This window comes from Rhamphochromis longiceps, linkage group LG20, assembly GCF_057381845.1.
Source record: "Rhamphochromis longiceps isolate RC_006_pf linkage group LG20, R_longiceps_female_GT1.1, whole genome shotgun sequence".
Lineage (NCBI taxonomy): Eukaryota > Metazoa > Chordata > Actinopteri > Cichliformes > Cichlidae > Rhamphochromis > Rhamphochromis longiceps.
In genome coordinates, this window is record NC_140576.1 from 33554049 (window position 1) to 33567774 (window position 13726).

Sequence of the window (13726 nt, forward strand, 5' to 3'; positions counted from 1 at the left end):
TGTTGAGGAGGTCACTTAGCTATTTAAATCAGCTGTGTTGGATCGAGGACTTCAGGACACTGGCCCTCGAGGCCTGGAGTTTGTGACCCCTGCACCAGGCAAAGGATGTTGACTACAGAGCTGTTAAGCAGGAGGAAAAGAGGAAGACCCCAAAGAAGGTTTATAAAATTCAGGAGGCTATGCAGAGGGTTAGATAGAGCTGGAGGCAGATGATCCATCATGGTGACCTCTAAAGTGAAGCTGTATCACAGGGTAAGCCCTTTATCACCCTTGCTAACTCTAAACCAGGGGTGGGCAACTCCAGGTCTTGAGGGCCGGTGTCCCTGGAGGTTTTAGATGTGTCCTTGAACCAACACAGCTGATTTAAATGGCTAAATGACCTCCTCAACATGCCCTGAAGTTCTCCGGAGGCCTGGTAACGAACTAATCATGTGATTCAGGTGTGTTGACCCAAGGTGAGATCTAAAACCTGCAGGACACCGGCCCTCGAGGCCTGGAATTGCCCACCCCTGCTCTAAACGGTACTATCCTTCACAAAATAAACATCAACATTTCTGATAAGACTTAGACCATGAACTCATTAGGAACCTTTCAGATATCTGTACAACAAGATTTTATTTTGAAACTGGAAGTTTTACCCCTGTCAACCATTAGAAAGAATCCAGTTTTAAGACACTTCCCCATTAATTAGGGCTATAACTCGTGTTACAATTCACTCTGAGAGGACATGAGCAAGCAAAACCACCAAGTTACTGGTTAGACATGATTCATAACCACAATCGTTACATCATGATGGCAGCAAAAGTAAAATCAGCAGATTACCAAAGCAATTAAAAAACTGTTTAGTAACCAAGTTGGTTTCAGTTTTTTTTCTCCAATCCTTCATGCCAGTGTGGTGATATTTCCCTGGGTAAGCAGGAGCTTTGACCTGTTTCTACAGCAATGTTAAGAACATATCTCACAAAAGTGACATTAAATTAAAAAAAACATTTTTTACCACTATTATATACACAAATTATAACAATTATTCGTGTTGTGGCCACATTTGTAAAAAAAAATATAGCAAAAAGATTGCAGACAGTCATCAATTGAAAGTAATTCATCATTATAAAAGAATTCAGTCTAAGGTAAACTAGGAACAGATGACTAAGATTCAACAGTACCCATTTCTCACATGCCTGGACGGTTATGCTAGATGAAAATCAGTGATTCATCAGGAAGAAATCACTATGTGTGCTTAATTTCATTTGGATGTTGAAATGTTAAGTCTGAATCAAGAAGTTTTGTTTTGATTCTAGAAATAAATATAATTTGTTTTTATAGCACTGTTACACAAAATATAACAACAACACAGTCAAAGCCACAGCGTCCCTTGACCTAAACAAAAATACTCAAGCCATTGACTTAAATAGAAAGCAAGCCTTTCATTAGAAAACAATTCAGTCAGAGGAACACTAGGAATAGATTCCTAAGTTTCAACATCAGCTTTTTCTCACATTATATGGGTGGGCAAGAAAGACATCCAGTCATAACTTATAAATAAAAGGAGACAGACATAAAGATAGAGAAGAGGAAAGAATGTGTGTAGCTTACAGGTGGACTCCAGGTGGCCTGCCAGTATGAACATACTGCTGGGGCTCAAACTGAGCTTTCTCTGAAACTATGCTTTCCTGGCCGCTACCATGTGCTTTCCATGCCCTCCAGAAATGACCGAACCTGGAAGGATTGCATTGTAATAGCTGCTAGCCCCACTGTAACATGCAGCAAGTTTAAGCAACTAAAGCCATAAACATATGTATAAAAAGTAGAGGAAAAATATGAGGTTTAAGCTGAATATGGGCAGCAAGTTCACAGACTGTCCGTCAAGCTTCATTATTCTTGTTCTTTGATCAAACATGTATGAAAGGGATGTAGTCAGCCAGTATCAGACACAGTGAAATCATATCTGCCAATTTAAACTGAGACTAGCAAAAAAGCCTCAACACATTTTTCCAAAGCCTACAGATGTTGGAAATGTCCCAGACAGTGAAGTATCACTCTCAATCGCAGTGAACTCCTTTGAAGAAACCCCCAAATCCAAATCCTGCACAATAATCCCCATTCAGTTTGGGCGAATATTGTTTTGGTATGTGACGGTATGCAGGAAAGTCTTTTGGATTCCTTGTTGATTTATGAATGCAAAACCTACAGGGCAAAGTAATGAAAATATTATTTGTCCTATAAATGTTACTAAAGAATTCATTGATCTGTGTGCTGAAAGAAAGCCCGGTCACTCTACCAAATCTGTCACTGTGAACCAGAAATGTCTAACACATGTTCAGGGAGAGTTGTCCAACAACCCCAAAATTCCTCAGCGTGCAAGTAATACAAAATACAAGGCAGGTTTAGTCTGTGGTGCAGATACTCTGTGCTGATACTCTGACATTGTAAAGTTCTTTAATCATATTTACACATGTGAAAATCAAATGGGCGTGATTTGTCTGAAATCAGACAGTACCCTGCACTCATTAAGGTTAAAAAGCGCTTCCACATTATTGTCTGTGAAGGTTCTCAGTCATCCAGGTCATCGTAGTCAAAGGAGCTTGCAAAGAAGAAGAAGCTTCTTGGATGAGAGGTGAAACTTCTTCAAGTAACTTAAAGATGTCCAGACGCTTTTCTTTGCAAGCTCCTTTGCCTTCCACATTATTTTTTTTTTTATTCTTACTTGAAAATTAATCAATTTAAATATCTGATTGGCAGCTGAATATTGTTTTTCCATGTAGACGACACATCACAGAACCTGTTACACGTGTTTATTCCCATTAAATAACTAAATTAACAGCTCAGAAAACATGTGGTGGAAACGGTTTGTTTGCTCTCTGAACAAATGTATGATTTGTTTTGTTTCTTATTTATGAAAATGAACAACTTTAAAACACAGCATTCAGCATCAGGAAATATAATAACATGTGTATATGTTAATATCACGTTTTAATGTGTATGTAAATAAACTGCACACTGAATTTGTTCTTCTTCCAAAAATAAGTTTTTGTAGCATCAACAGTTGACCGAGACAATATTTAGCTCTGCCAGTTTGTGGGTTTGGGTGGTGCCAACTAGCTGCTTGTGGCTGATTTAAGTGTCTCAGAATAAACATGGTTTGTGCTGTAAAAGCCCTGAATAATACTAAAATCTTCTCCCAGAACAACATTTGTCACGTATTCAATGAAATGCAGAGCACTTCAATTGGTGTCTAAGGTTTTGGCTCTTAGAGTCACTGAAAGTTTGCACTGGCAGGTTTGTCTCTGCCACATCTGCAGGTACTCTTTGAACAAGGTGGGCAAATCAGCCTTGAGTGCTGGAACTTCCACAAATAGCAAAAACATCCGACTTGCTGTCTAGTCATAGTTGACTTTACTAAGCTATACTGAGTCATTATTCCAGGATCGCCACCACACCCTGCAGAGGTCACAGACTGAGCAGTCCTCCATCCAAAACAAAATAAAACCTCAAACTGCCTTTTCTGTTATGTCTGATTCCTTCGGCTCTGGTGCACCTCCCCTTAGATTGTCAATAACACCGTCTTTCAGTGATGCTGAAAAACTTCTGAACACATTTCTAATTTACTGAATGAAAACTCAAGGATGCAGAGCAGGGGCTCATGAAAAATACAGTTGTCAAAAACATCTTTCTAATATGTTTGTTCAGAAGATGCTGGATGATTTCAGCAAATGCCTTTTTTTCTGGTGTATGGTTCATTAATAGTTTTTTAGGTGGCTATTACCTGTCTTGCTCTCTTTCTATCACATAAACTATGGATGAATGAAATACGCAGTCCTGATTTCTTTCCTAGTTGTACGACCACATAAGTTGTTCCCACCAGCCACGACTGCCTAACTGGTACAAATCTCAGAAGCAGCCAAAAAGTGCAGCTTAAAAAAATACTTTCATAAACTTTTCAATACGAAGAAAACAGACAAGATGAAGGGGTGAACATTTAAGCAGATGTAAAACGTTCCCAAATATTTATTGAAGTGAAGCACAATAAAAGTGCTTTCAGCCCTCAAGTCCATGTGTGTCCTCTGAAATACCTTCTGCAGAGGAAGTGCCACAGGTGCAGTGCACAGCTATTACATGATGTAATGTACAACTTAGATTGAATAAAGAGGTCTACATCTATCCAAAATAAACAACTGAGACATGATTTAATTCTGCCAAGACACTTAGCCAGACACTAAATAGAGTAATTACCAAAGTTCCACACACCAGTATCTAAAAATGTCCTAAGACAGAACTGAAAACCACAAAATGAAAACCATACCAGTGAGAAAGAATTTTGATGTATGATTTAACATGATAATATGATAAATTCAGTCCAGATGTCAGGAGGCACCGTAGGACACAGACGCACACTTATAGTCAGTACTCTTCCAACATGAATTGCTCTGCTGGTTTTGCTTAAAATTATACCTGAATTCCAGGCATTCCAGCACAATGTGTGAAAGTCGAACAGAGTTGCCACAGGAACGCTCGTAGCAGGCGATAAGGACATCGTCAGGTCCTAAGGTCACTTCCTGACGTACACGGGGCCGAGGTCACTGCCGAGGTCACTGCCGTGTCCACTGCGGAAAAAGAAAAGCACCGCTCGTCTAGACACACATCCACACCCACTCACCATGACTGCTTCACTGCGTGGGTAGAGGTGGAAACAACTGTCTGTGCAATGACAAATCACAGCTCTGCACAGCTCCATGTGTCAGTTCCTCGTGAAATTATAATGGTCCATGTTAAGTAATATAATGGCAGGAATCACGTGTAGACTCAGGGCTATCCCTACTCTGGAAAAAATGGTGGCCAGATCACCATTTTTTCCAGAGGGAAATATTTCTACTATTGGATGGATTTCTGTTACGTTTCTGCACATGTTCAAGATTTTATTGAATTCACCCATGCAGTTTTACTCATATATCCAAACATTTGCCAGGTACATTTTTCAGGATCCTGAATTTTTCTGTAATAAGACCATAAGACTGACCCTAAATTAAACAAGCAGTATGCCCTTACAGCTCACCTGGTTGAGCAAGCAACCCATAAGAATAAAAGTATGAAACTAGGCAGAGAAAGCATGGGAGAAACTCTATGCGTGTAAGGGTTGAAGTCTGTTAAATAAATTGAGAAAAGCAAAGAACAGGTGGACACAGACACACGCCTTGATCAGTTAGAGAGATTAATGCTTGAGTTCCCTAAAATTATTTGTACCTTCTTTCATGTTGCTTTCAAGATGACGCACCAGCTTCCCATCAACCACAGCTCTGTACTCTGTGATTAGTGTTGCCAAAGAACTTCTAAAAACATAAGAACTTGTGCCCGCCTAACTGTTAGTTTCCTAGCATAAACATTTATCTTCCCCTGACACCACCTTGCAATCTTCTGCCTCTTTGATATTGCACCTCTCATATAGAATATATTCCACCTTTGTGTACATTCCTTCACTCTTATACGTCACCTTATGTACCTCACTCTTCATGAACTCGTCACCGCAGCCAATTTCATCCTATTTGCAAAATCTACTTCTCTCTGCCCATCCACATTTCTTTTCTTGAAACCATACCTACTCACCACCTCCTCAGCACCTCTACACCTTTCACACACATGTCCAGTTAATGTGCTCCTTTTAACTGCCCTGAAATCCAGCTTTTTGGCAGATATTCAACGTCACCCCAGCTTCAAAATCTCCTCATCCTGTTTGACTTTTCATCCACAACACTTTTCACTTGCTCTTCTTTCAAGATCCCCCTACTCAAGTTCTCTTCTTGCCTATGCCAACTAAATATTCTGAATCCACACACACACACACACATATACATATATACATATACATATACATATATATATATATATATATATATATATATATATATATATATATATATATATACATAATCTCCAGATGCTTGCCTTTCTTTATCTCTTGATGTCTCTAACATGCCTTCCGCCGCTCATATTTCTTAGTCTTAAGCCAACAGTAAAACCCTGATGGCCATGCACCATTTCATTGTTGAAATCAAATATTTGATGTTTGCATGTTTGATTTAGCAAAGATTTTATGCTCGATGCCCTTTATGACACATACCTCCCTATGTTCTTGGGAATGACAGCAGGAGTACACTGGCTTGTGGCCCCTCTGTGGCTGGGTTAGTTTCAGTAAGGCAGGATTTATAGCAGTGGCTATGAATTAAATGACCAATTCAATTACCACATAAACTAGCGACTAGGTACCTGTCTACCCAGCATCAGTACACTAGCACTCTATTGCCAACATACAGATTTAACTCAAAGCACCACAGAGTTGCTAGGATGGTTTTAACCTTGTCTTGCTTCCTTATGTCCTATTTTTAGGTGTTAGATTTTCCCCCTTTTCCACCAAAATTACTTACATATACTGCTATCTCATCATCCTCGTGTCTGCTTACTTTTTTCATCTGACCCTGGGTTCAGAAGGGTGTTTTTGGAGAGCTGATTGTAGCAACATGAAATAAAAATATTCTGCTGCATTTGTTTACTCACCTAAACCAACAGCATATCCATTTCTGGTTTCATTTACTAAAAATAAATAAGAACAAATAAATATGGAACAAGGTCTCAATTCATGATGGCAACCACATCCTAGCATGGCACTCAGACTCCGTATTTTTAGTTGAAATTGTTGCTAACTTCAGTTAGATACAATCTGCTGCAGCTGCAGAAGTTTAAAACACAGAAAGACTGTATGCATGTATGTAAAGCATAATTTAGAGCTGTGGACTTATCTCATGTTACGCAATATAATGATAATTAAAGCAAACAATACTGAGGAACAGTTGGATGAACATTTAGCAGGAGTTCAGGACACATTTCCAATGAAATGTTTAATTTACTTTTCCGTTCGACTTCAGTTGTAAGATAAACAGTCTAGTCTTCTCTAGATCTGCATCGACAGCTAGATCTTTCACTGATGGCACGCAGGCACCTGTCTCGGTGCGTGGGAGTACTCAGACTGAGCTGTTTTCATTGTGGTAGTTCAGAAGCCGGTGTCACAGTTCCTTATCACAAGGCGATTAAAAAAAATATTTTGATTTACAGAGAGGGCAATGCAGAATAATCTGGCTTCTAAACCTGAAAGACTGGTTTTGAATGCTCTAAAGTGTTGACAGTTCTTTGGAATACTTTTTTCACTTCTCTGTTTGTTATAAGTTATATCTTATTATATCATTATATCTTACCTGCACTTAGTTTATGCTGTACCAGCGGTCAAAGGAGTAATCAAAGTTTCTGTCAGTTATTTCCAGAAAATGCATCTGAAAATTGGACCCTGAAAATTATTATAAAAATTCCAGCTTTCATTTCTTTAATATACGTTATAAAATAAGATGATTTCTTTCTTCTTTTTTGTGCCTATTGTGAAGCGTTCTAACTATCGCAGATGCTCTTGAACCACTATAAGGCGAGAGAGATCTCTAGTGGCCAGAGTGAGCAGTTTGCCCTTTATCTTTTGACTGATAAAAATCAGCTTTCTCATATCCGGACAGGCAGAGATAAATGCACAAAAACACAAACTCATCAGCGTTAAATTGTCTAACTTTGAAGCTCAGGCGTAAAACTTTTTTTTCTGACAAAGCTGATGACCCGAGTCATTCCTCTGTTTGGATCAAGTCATTCACATTTGTCTAGTCACTGTACTGGGTTTGGTCTATGTGTTGTTTGTGGTTTCTCTGTACTTATCTTTTGTCTCTGCACTTTCCCCTCACCCTGCACTGCAGATGGCTGCCCCTCCCTGAGCCTGGTTCAGCCCAAAGCCTCTTCTTAAGAAAAACATTATGTAATGCCAGCTCTGCATTTTGTTATAATTTAATCATTTGCAAAAACACCAACTAGTGACAATGTAACATCTTTGCTTTATGGCAGAAAAATAATCGGACCACTGAGCTTTTCCTTCTTACATTTAACAAATGTTGGCTCACTGTCTTATCAGTGAGGTTCTTTCTTAAGGTTGAATGGTCTTTATCTTACAATTAAAAAAACACATTGAGACAACTTTTGTTAAGTTAGCTTAACTGAATTAAATACATGGTTCAATTTATAGATCTAAGTTCAATTTACAGATTTCACTTTCAGGGTTCTGGTATTTCCCTTATCCACAGGCAGAGCTGAGGCATGGCCAGAAGTGACTAAAGCCACAAGTGTGCCCATCTCACCCAATGGTAAGAACAAGATGAAGTCTCTGCTTTGATACTAAGGTGCCCATTAAGCAGTGATGCTTCCAAAACAAGTCATACTTGTTCTGTCTTTTTGTAGTTTCACTGTCATGAACTTGACTATGTAGGTCCGTTTTGTTTGGTTTGGTTTGGTCTTTTGCAGTTTTTGAGAATTACTTGGTCTGCTTTCCTTCCTGGGAAAACAGAAGGCAATGATTTACAAATCTGATAAACCCATATTTTTTTTACAATGGAACATAGAAAACTTATGAAGTGTTTAAACTGTGACATCGTATTAAAAACAGCTTATTTTGAATTGGATGGCAGCATCATGTTTCAAAAAGCTGGGATGAGGCAAGAAAAGGCTAGAAATATAAGGGCTGCTGCAAAGAAACTGCTGGAGCAAAACTTTGCAACTAATTTGGTTAGCTGACAACAAGTCATTAACATTAGAAGTTTTGCTGGTTGACTGCTACAGCTGTCTCAGGGCATCCTGTGCAGTTAGCCTCGTGGTAGTAAAACTAAAAAGAAGAATGAAAAATGCTCCGCTCTTCTCCTCTCTGCTCTTCTTCCCTTTTCTGGGAGGCAGTGGGGAGGTAGAGCGTACAGCCCGATCCGGCGGGGAGGTGTGGGAAGCCAGATCGGGCGCCCCCTTCTGGCTCTCCTCTCTATTCTCTCCTATCTTATCTTATCTTACTTGTCTCACTCCTCTCTGTCACCTTTTCTGTCCCTTTGAAGAAATGAGGCTCCATAAATGCTAAAGAGGTAAGTATTTCTCAGCTGCAGTGAATAGATAGAATAAACTGTAGAAAATTAAACAGGAGAAAGAAGAAGAAAAACTATTTTAACATAAACCATTGACACACTCCGGGGCCTGATCAACCCTGGCAGGGCCTCCTTGGATGAGGGTGTCTAGTGATAAACACCTGATGAATCTAAAGTCCACTACTGACGATGTGTCCCAAATTTTAACAATTTAGATCAGATCTCTAATCCCTAAACCTAACCAGGGAAATGGCAGGCTAGCTTGGGTAAAAGAACAAAGGTTGAGGCACACAATGATGTGTGCTGCTGGTACTCTGGGCTGCTTTCCTCACAACAGCCATCCCTCAAGATTTTCTCCATTAAAAGCAATGCATAGTCCTGGATTGTAACAGCTAGTCCTTTACTGAATCATTACTGGGTATAAAAAGAGCATCTTAGAGAGGCTGAGGTTCTCAGACGTAACAATAGGCAGAGGTTCATGCATCTAAGATCTGAAGATGCAAACTGTTTCAGAATAATGTTCCTAAATGTAAACTTGCAAAGAGAGAGAGAGAGCCTTTATTTGTCAGTTGGAGTTGCCCACACCGAGATGACAGACCTTGCCAACCGTACATACAATACAAAACATCACATTGGGGAGACAGGTCAGGCTAGGTAGCAAGGAAAAACACAGAAATTTGTAAAACAAAAGGTCAGACCAGGAGAAAAAAAGAATTTCTGCTCATACTGATCCCTAAAAGGAGTCAGCATGAGGAGAATACAAAATACTCCAGCACATAAAAAACACAAATGTCATCACATCTTGGTGATGGTGTGGCGTGTCAGTATCAGTGCACATGTGTGTGTGCGTGTCAGTAGGTGTGTCCTGTGTTCAGCCTGAGAAAGTGTCCTTTCACCCATTAGGCGAAGCTCCACAGTCCGCAGCCTACGCAGCTGGCCTTGAGGGATCGGGCGAGAGAGACAGTTCGTTTTCGTTATCATATCTCTTGGAAGAATTGCTGTTGTTCTCGTTTATTCCAACCTTCAAGAGCATCCAGCTGGCGCAGTCAGGGTGGGGGGGTAGCCGAATGAAAGATGATGGATATGTTGTTTTGGAGCGAACACGCTGCATCAATTTTACAGTTGTTCTAGCATCCATCACTGGTGTCCAGGTTTATCTCCCGTTTAAGAGCTGTAAGCTCCTCCAAGATCTTTCCCATAATACATTCAGTAGGAACAGTCTGAGCGCTTAACTCTCTTCCCACATTTTCAATCAAAGCGGCCAGTCTTGTGGGGTTTTGAACCGCAGACTTTAAATATCAAATAATCTACAGTACGTAATATCCACAATATTGATTTCTGGTGAAATCACTGTTTGCAAGGGAAAAGGTCAAAAATCTGTATCACATGCCCATCACTGGGTCCTCCAGTTGCACTGCATTAAAAACAGACACGATTCTGTCATGGAAATCTCTGCATGGCATCAGGGACACTTCCAGACATCAGTGTCTATGAACAAGGTTCACAGTGCCATCCAAAAATGCAGGTTAAAGCTCTATCATGAAAAGAAGAAGCCACATGTGAATGTGACAACATTTGTGGTCGCGTTATCTGAAATTGAAAATAATTTTTCTTTCTGGGTGTGAGCAACATATGCTCACATTTTTTTCAGGCATGTCTTGTGTAATGCATTCAATACAACTGCATGGCTTTGCAGTAGAAGGGTCCAAGTGATAACGTTGACATTACAACAACTGAAAACAAATTTCCCACGCATGGGACTAATAAAGGTTATCTTATCTTAAAACCTTTGACAAATCACGAAATGAAAGATGCAAAGAAAAGCAGCAAGACTATCAGACAACAACATTCCTCTGCCAAAATCCAGCAACTGGTCTCCTCAGTTCCCAGACATTTACAGACTTTTGTTAAAATAAAAGAGAATGCTGCACAGAACATGGGCCTGCCGTGTTGCTGACATCAAACTTAAAAAGACCTTGTTTCCTTCTTTAAAATTTTTCTCATTATTTCAATGTAAACATTTTGTTTCGCTTCATTGTAAAAAAAAAAATATGGGTTTATGATCTTTGCAAGTTATCAAAGTTTTTTTATTTAAGCACTATTCCAATTTCTTTGCAATCAGGGTTGTATTTTTTGAAATACTTTTGAACATCTGCAACATGTGGAGATGAATTCATGGAGATGAAATGTAAATGTTTTCATCAATATATCCTGTCACATTGAGGAATGTGGTCATGTTTGCAGCTTTCCTTTGCATAACATCATGTGAGATTTGTGAACGTGAGAATATTTGTGGGAGGAGAAACCCAAACAGCAAATCAAATGTGTGCCAAAGACAACACCCACCCTCCTTCTCCCTCACCATTGGTGCTGCCTGGTGTAGTTTTGAAAACTCAAGATCACCAAAATGAGAAGCAGCACCTTCCTGATGGCAGGACTAAAACTTCACAACTGAACAAGGCCTTTTGAAAATGTACCAAGTAGTTTGCATAGTTTATGTCCAGTCTATACAAAAGCATATAACACCACATGGTAGAAAGTAAATCTACCTTCGGTTTGAGTAGACATTTTAGGTTATGTTTCACTGCCACCTGCTGGAAATTTGCTGGGCTTTCTATTGGCAGCTATAACACCTGTCCAGTCTCTGCTGCACAGACTTTGCCATCATGTCCAGTCACAATGATTTTGGCAGTGCACTAATGAGTGTATAAATCCTGTCTGTTTCCAAGTGACGCCCAGCTGTGAATGTTCACTGCTGGTCTGTCAGTTTCTCTTCCATTTTCTGTTCTAAACACTGGATAAGATTTACCCACTTGTTTCTGTTAAAATCAATTTAAACAGAAACAGTTTGTACTGAACTAAAGAAGCAAATAAATGTTCTCCAAAATGACTAGAAACAGCAAGCCACAAGCACATCTGTTAGTAATTATCATGTTATTCAGAGAATATGTGAAGTATTGCAAGATTAAAGCAAAGTCATAAAGTGATATTTATGACAACTGCAGACTCTGGCGTTTTGTGGGAACAGTTTGGGGGAAAACATGTATCCTGTTGACAACATGTCCGTGGTGCTGTCCATAAATAAAAGGTTGTGTAAGCTGTAAAAAGAAAGAAAGAAAGAAAGAAAGAAAGAAAGAAAGAAAGAAAGAAAGAAAGAAAGAAAGAAAGAAAGAAAGAAAGAAAGGAGAGACCTCCTTCCTCCTGCTTTGAGTGAGGTCCTGGCCAATATCACCTTTGGACTATAGTAAAACATCACAAAAACTTTTGTGGCTGAATGAAATCAAATCTGTGTAGTTTGTAGCATCCACTTAACGGCATGTCTGAATCTCATTGATTAAAATGACATGTACCATTTCCAACATTACTGTATTTGTCAAACATCAAAGCAAACTTGTCCTTTTTGATATCCTACAAGGAGCAACAAAAAGCAAATATTTAAGATATGTGTAGCCTCTTTCTTTCGATATGAATATTTGTTTATTCTTTAAGACAAAGACTTCTCTGTTTCTTATGATGATAATAAGAAGATAAAAAAGGAAATGGGAACTGTCGACCATGCATGTTTTTCTCTCATTTCTCCTGTGCCTGCACAAAAGGCTTTTCAAAACATTTTCTAATCGACCTCGCTAAAAAAAGCTTCATGTGTAAGGCCTTAGAAAAAACTCTCTGTTAAAGACACATCAGATTTATAGTTTCACATCTGTAGTGCAGCTTTTTTAAAACATGATGCCATTGTCTCTACATTAATGGGGCAGATGAGCTAACAGCTGTTAACAGTTAACATGTCAGACTTGTGTTAACCAAGAGTCAGTCCAGTTCTTGCACAATCTTCCTTATCTTTATTAAATGCTGCACTGTTTACATGCTAATAAGCATGTAATGGAGACTTATTTATGGAAGAGGAAAAGAGTGAAGGGAGGCACTCAGATATTTTTTCACACTGGCTCAGTGGAATGTTTTTTAAATTGAAAATGGATTCTTTGTTGATGAAAAATTGTAGGATTGCTCTGAGCTACAACCACTTGTTGATGCTAGGAAGTGAAGAGAGGAACCTCTGTGTACGCTCGGTCTTGAAGAGGCTTTAAACAGAAACTGTGTCTTCAGCACGGGTGGATATAACAAAGTAACTCCAGTATTGCTTAAATACATATCTGTATAACCTTTTTTTTTAATGAAAATGATAAGTACAATTTCTGATCATTCTACAGTTGTTTTTAATGAAGTAACATTGTTAGTGTATGGCTTTGAGTACTTGTTGCATTAGTATTTTTACTTGAAGTATTACATAAAGGACGGGGATAGCCACTTCCTCCACCACTGGTTTTCAGTGATAAAAAGGTTCTTGAGAAAACTGCTCACAGCAAGACGGACAGATTATCTGGACAAAGAAGGACTCTGGAGCTGCTCAAATCTAATTTTCCAGCTTTAGGCCTCACAAATAAAATTCTTCTGGCCCGTTTAATTGGAAGCAGGATATTCAAAACCTCAGCAAAGAAAACTGAATTACTATCTCATAACAAAAATGCTGATAATTTATAATAGAAAAAGAACAAGGGGCTCATACAGAAATGTCACTATTATGAATCATTTTAGTGTTTTTTTGGCAGCAAACAGAAGGCTTCTGTGGATTGAAAGTAGAAACTAAGTGGAGAGTGGTCACATGTGACTGGCAATGATGATTGGGCTGATTTCAGGGGAGGTCAGCATTGGTTAAAATGCAAAATCTGCTGCCAAAGCAGATTGAAAAT